The sequence below is a fragment of the Taeniopygia guttata genome, chromosome 11, assembly GCF_048771995.1.
Source record: "Taeniopygia guttata chromosome 11, bTaeGut7.mat, whole genome shotgun sequence".
NCBI lineage: Eukaryota > Metazoa > Chordata > Aves > Passeriformes > Estrildidae > Taeniopygia > Taeniopygia guttata.
In genome coordinates this window covers 3,810,063-3,815,992 of record NC_133036.1, presented here as the reverse complement: position 1 = coordinate 3,815,992, position 5,930 = coordinate 3,810,063, and the positions used below count along the sequence as shown (strand labels likewise).

The window sequence follows — 5,930 nt, the reverse complement described above, 5'->3', positions numbered from 1 at the left end:
CTGCTGGGTCCCGGCTGGCCCATGTCAGCTTTTCCCCGTAGTGCTGCTGATGAGAGCTTGGATAGGTGGAGAGAATGAAGCAGCATTTCCCAAGTCCACGAGAGGTTCTGTGCTGGTCAAAGCATGATTTGGGTCTCTTTTGCTCAACCCCAGGTAGCAGCCTCCTGCCCAGGCTGCATCTGCCTTGCACAGGTGCCCTGTGAGCTGAAGGGTAACAGCAGCTCCCTTGTTTGTCCCCAGCTGGTGAAAAGCTGGCATGGGCCTGGGGCCAGATTTTGGGCTGACGTGCAAGCTGCAGGCACTCTGGCTTGGCAGTGGTTTGTGCAAACTGGGCGACTGAACTGCAAAAAAAAGCAGGAAGCATTTTAAAACACTAAAAATACCTATATATCTGATGCTATTTTAAACCAGCAGTATTTTAACAATATAAACCTAATTCATTTGCTAAAGGAAAGACGTGATTCAAATAGAACTGTAAAGGGGTTAACCTGGGCTGGATCTCCTGGGTGCTCTGGTTCACAGGGTCAGATCCAGGGGGGCAGGCAGTGTCCACAGACCCCTCTGGGTCAGCAGGCCTGATGGTGCCAGTGCTTCTGGAAACAAAGCATCTACTTGCTAACAGTTTTAGCAAGTGAGTTAATATATTTAAAGGTCTGTCTGATGGGGCTAAATTAACTTGAACATCCCAACATTTCACTATAAAAGCCAAACCTGAGTGCTGGCTCCCAGAACCAGGTGGGAACTACAGTGTGATTGCTGTGGGGAGCATCACCCACCCATGTCCTGGAAATGTTTTCTCCTTGAAGCCAATCTGCCTTCTGTATATTGTGGGGGTAAAAAAAGAATGGATAGCTGAGCCCCAGGTTTCTCCTCTGCTGACCCTTGCTGAGTGTGTGCTTTCTGGGAGCATCCCTTGGGCCTAAATCAAAGTGCTTGATGAGCACTTGGAGTTTCATCTTGCTGTTTTCCACTTGAGAAGCCAAGATGGTAGTGAGGGGAGAGGCTGTGGCTCAGTGGGGCTCAGCTGGCACAGAATTGGGGTGTCAGGGTTCAGAGGCAAGTCTGCCTGGGGGGCTGGGGCTGGCATAGGCCAGGCTGCCCTGCGCTGGCAGCAGTCAGAAGGCTGCAAGCACACTCTTACTGTCTATGAGATTCACGATCCTTCTTAATGGCTCCAAAGGCTTTAAGGAAATCATAAAAAAAAAAAGGAGCTGTGTCGGAACTCAAAATGTCCCTCAGACATTTTTAGAGGTTCCAGGCCTTGGTCAGAAGCATTTTAGACCCTGGCAAGCAGCTGAGAACAGCTGTGATTTTGAGTTTGAACCATGGAATGAATTACCAACTTTAAAGGTGGAACAAGCAGTCACAGAGGGTTAGATGGTATAGTAAAAGTAGTCACAAATTAGAGGGTAAAATTTTTTAGTATTGTACAGGGGGGTTTTAACACCTGTACAGGGGGGTTTTACTTTGTACAGGGGGGTCAGGAGTTCTAAGATGGAGGAAAGTGGGCCTGAACCTGTTCTTCCTCCTTCTTCTTCCTTACCTCCATGTTCTTGGTGATGTTGGCATTTTTCTATTGGTTTAGGCTAGGGACACACTATTCAACGTAGATGATAGATATTGGCACATTATTGTAAATATAGTACACGTAATTTCTTGTATATAATGTTTGTACCATCCCACTGAGGGGAGAGCCCCGCACACTGCCCTGCAGGACAGACCTGCGGCAGGGCAGCAGAACTTGTTATAGATAAGCAAAAATAAACAACCTTGAAAACAGCACAGACGAACTATGGCTTCTTCTTTGGCAACGGGGCAGAAAGACAGAGACTTTCTACAATCTCGGAATCACCAATACCCACAGATTCCGACAATTGGCGTCCCTTGGCGGGCATCAGCAAGAACAAGAAGAAACAGCAAACAACCTCCAACCTTCATCAGCAGAGAAAAACAAAAAAATAAAGAAAGGAAGAGGAACAGAGCACAAATGCTCTCGGCAGATTCCGGGAGGAGAGGGAGAGGAAAGCTCAAGATAAGAACCTGACCTTCACCAAGACAGCTCGTCTGGAGGACAGCCAGGAGGAGGAAAACCAGAAGCGCGCCTGGGATTTCTCGCCTGTGACCTGCTGGACGATGAACAGTGCCATCTCCGGACTGACCTCGTGGTGACTCAGCTTTTGGTGAGAATGGTTGAAATTAAGAACATGGGGAAGGGATGCTCCCAAGGACAGACAAAAAAATTTTTTCAGCCCTACAGGGCAAGACTTTTACCCATCTGGTAGAGATAGCCTCAAATGAGATGAAAGCTTTGTTATTGTGGGTGCAGTATACTCACCCGCACACAGATGTACATCTTTTGTTTGAGTTAAATTTTCGTAAGGGATCAATAAGCAACTGTATTACCGAGCCACAGGAAAAAGAAAAAAAAAAAGAGAGATAAGACTGCCGCAAAAACTTTTGCCTTTAGCAAGGACAATAAGAGTCATTTTCACAACGCGGCATTTTAGACTGAACAGCTAAGGCTCCTATGGGAGCACAAGGAGGAAGATGGCCCAGCCAGCAGCTTCGGGCAATTTTCCTCACCAGGGGAAGCAAATTGCCTCCCGAAGAGGATCGGGAGGGGGGGTGTCTCATCATGTCCTATGTCTCCAGGTTCACACTGTTCCTCAAGACTCCTCAAATCTCAATTTCTAAGCTCCTCAGCTGCAGAAAATCCCCAGACAGTGAGAGATAAGCCAGGCACAGACGTAGCCCTCGGTGGAGGAAAGGACTGGCCATTGCCCGAGTCCGAACCCACAGTGGGGGGGCAGCGGCGCCGGCGGCTCCTGGGGGGAGGGGCAGTCGTGAGTGCAGAGCGGAGGGAAAAGTGAGAGAGAGGAGAGAACTCGCAGCTGCGCGGGTGGGGAGTTCAAAGCAGCCCGCGGTGCAGGCGAGAGGGGGGGGCAGTGGGAACCAGCGGACGCAGGAGGCGGCGGGAGCGCGGTGCGGTGGTCAGACGCCCAGAGTGCCCGGTGATGCGTTCCATGACGGGAATCCGTGAGAGTGCGAAAGCACCGTCCGGCAGGTGCCGGGGAATAGCTCCCAATTCGCAGCGGCGGCGCTGGCCAGGCCGGCGGCTGGACGGAGAGCTGGACTCTCCTGTCGCTGCGGCGATGGCAGCGCGCATGCGCGAGACGGTAGAGCAAAACCCGGAAGTCGGAGCGGAGATCTCTTGCATTTCGAACGCACGGGCGCGGGCACAGACGGCGTCGGGGGCGGCGGTGGCCGCCAGCCAGCCGTCCGCAGACTGCGCGGTGACCGCGGGGGGAGACCCGAGCGGCGCGGGGCCGGGCGGGACGCGGCGCGGGGCTGCACAGCGCGGAACGCGGCGGCGCGCGCTGATGACGTCAGCAGAGCGCCGAATCGCGCTGGGCTCCAGCAGCGGCTCGGGGACGGCGCGGGCCGACCCAGAGCGAAAACCGAGGCAGCGCCAGGCCTGACAGAGAGAATGGGGGGGGACATTCCCGAGGAACGGCCGCGCGGAGCCGGTGCAGGCGGGCGCGGTCGGTGCGGGAGTTCCTTCCCTTGTTCCCATGGCGACACAAACAGAGGGTGAATCAAGGCTGCGCATGCGTTTGCGAGAGTTAAAGCGAACGCGGAAGTGGCTGACAGCGGGTGTGAGCAGGGGGGGAGAGCAAGAGAGAGGGGCGCAGCCATCCTAACGCAGGCAGAAGCGGGGTTTGGCTGCACCAGAAGCGCTCCCAGTGCTCTCATGCCGCGGCAAACAAAAAATCACAACAGCAAACAATCTTTTACAAGCAGCAAATATCCTGCAGCAATGCTGAGGATGAGACTCCCAATTTTCACCCTGAAATAAAATTCCATCAGTCGCTTTTTGAAAACCAGCCAACACAAGGCCTTTTCAAATCTCCCCAATGTTTCTAAACACCAACCCCAGATTTTTTCAGTTAGGTCACAAAATTGATCGAGCAGACACGCCCAGCCGGTGTGATGATAAGTAATAATTGTGGAACACATTGTGAAAAAGAGATATCATAATGAAAATTGATATAGAAAATTAAATAGCATGAAATGTTAGTAATTTATTATATTAAGGTTTAAGTTAGGTTGTATTTTAACGTTTTATTAATGATAGAATTGATTTTTATATAGTTGGTTTGCGTTTAAGTTAAGTATTATTTAATTAGAGTATATCACTTTAAGTTTATTTTAGGTTTGGGCCCTGAAGAAGTTAAGTTTATAAAGGTTTAATTGATAATGGATTTATATATTGTTAACTTGATACATATGAATTTCATAAAGTTAATATAATTTAGGGATTCTTTATTAAGATTGTTATATATTGAGTTTAAGTACTGTTTGATTCAAAAATTATTTTAAGTTTTTCAAAGGTCAAGTTTATTCAGCAGCAAAGTTTAGTTGTTTTTCTTTGAGAATGAGAAGGTTTTGTCTGAAACAGTTCACAAAGTAATAATGAACATTGATTTAAGGAGAAGTTATTGGATTTATTGGATTCTTGGTTTTGTTTTAGTATTTTCTGTTTTATTATAAGTTTATCAGTATATAAGAGTTGTAAAAGAATTTATTTTGAGTTTTCTGAGATTGATTTCATTGTTTAAAAATCAGTTTTATAGTCTGTTATTTCTTTGTATAGTGATACAAAAGGCATTTGTTTTCAAATCCTTTATTTTTAACTATATAAGTGTTAAGAAATTTTATCATGTTATCAGGTGAAGGTTTGTGCTTCGTTTTTTCATAGTGAATTCTCGTATGTTTTATTATTGTTTATGTAATCTTATCCAGGTTACATGCCAGTTCTGAAGTCTCATTTTGAATTTTAACTGTATTGTGCATTTTTCTAGGTGAACTTCCTGATTCGTTTTTATATCTCTTGTGAGTGGAATCATTGCATTTCTATTTTTCATCATTCTCAAATGTTTTTCAGAAAATCTCAGAGAGAGGTGCCTGAAACATTCTGACAACCTCTTGCCATTGTTAATCTTACGATTTCTCCAATTGGCATCTTTTTCCTTCAAAAGAGTTTCAAGAAAAGTGAATCTTTGTGTCATTTGACCAGTTTATTGGTTTGAACTTCAAGTGTTTATTTTATAAGAAAATGTTATAATAGGTTGTTATGTTTTAAGTATTATATATGTATTGTTAGTGTAAGTTTTGTTTTATATAATATGTTAAGGGACATCTCTCCAGTTTAAAGTTTGGGTCCTGGCCAGACCCTGATTTTAACTTGGACAGATGAGTTTGCCAGCAAAATTCAGAGGTTTCTGCACAAAAATGAATGATATGCAGGTCATTTTTGACCATCAATTCGATCCTACAAATATGACAGCTGACACAGTTTTGAGGTGAAACTTGCCAGCCCTGCCCGGGAAGGGATGCCAAGGGTTTTCACTGGAAACAAATGTTTCAGCTGTTTGCAGGCTCTGAAATGCTAGCACAATGTTTCTAATGATCGTGCTTTGTTCATTTTTATATATGCTATTTAGAATATCTTTCTTTTGAATTTTCTTGAATTGTTATAGATTTTGATAAGTTTTATGCATTTTATTATTGAGATATTTTGTCTTGTTCTATATTATGTTTTATATTTCAACTTTCTTGTTTCAAAAGAGAAGAAGAGAAAGAGAGAAAAAAGGAAAAAGAAAAAAGAAAAGGAGTGAAGAAGTGCCTGAAATAAGGCTGAAATGAGGTTGAAGATTTTTGTATGTTTTAATTTCTTGATATAATTATTTTGTAGACTTGATTTTGCTGATCATTGAGAAAAATATGAAGAGAGTGCTAGACACTGAACAGATAAAATTGAAAGAGGAAAAAAAAAAAAAAAAAATCGTTTAAATAAGTAGCTTTGAACAAGGATTTTGTTAATGTTTCCACAGAAGTTGAAAGTGGGGTTTTTAGTTTGCGGACCCTCA

At 44.9% G+C, this 5,930-nt stretch overlaps 1 protein-coding gene across 2 annotated transcripts in view; it reads left to right on the top strand.

The window, feature by feature from the left end:
• Positions 1 to 5,930, top strand: part of HSF4 (heat shock transcription factor 4) — a 39,667-nt gene that overhangs the window by 4,492 nt on the left and 29,245 nt on the right. The window lies entirely within an intron of this gene.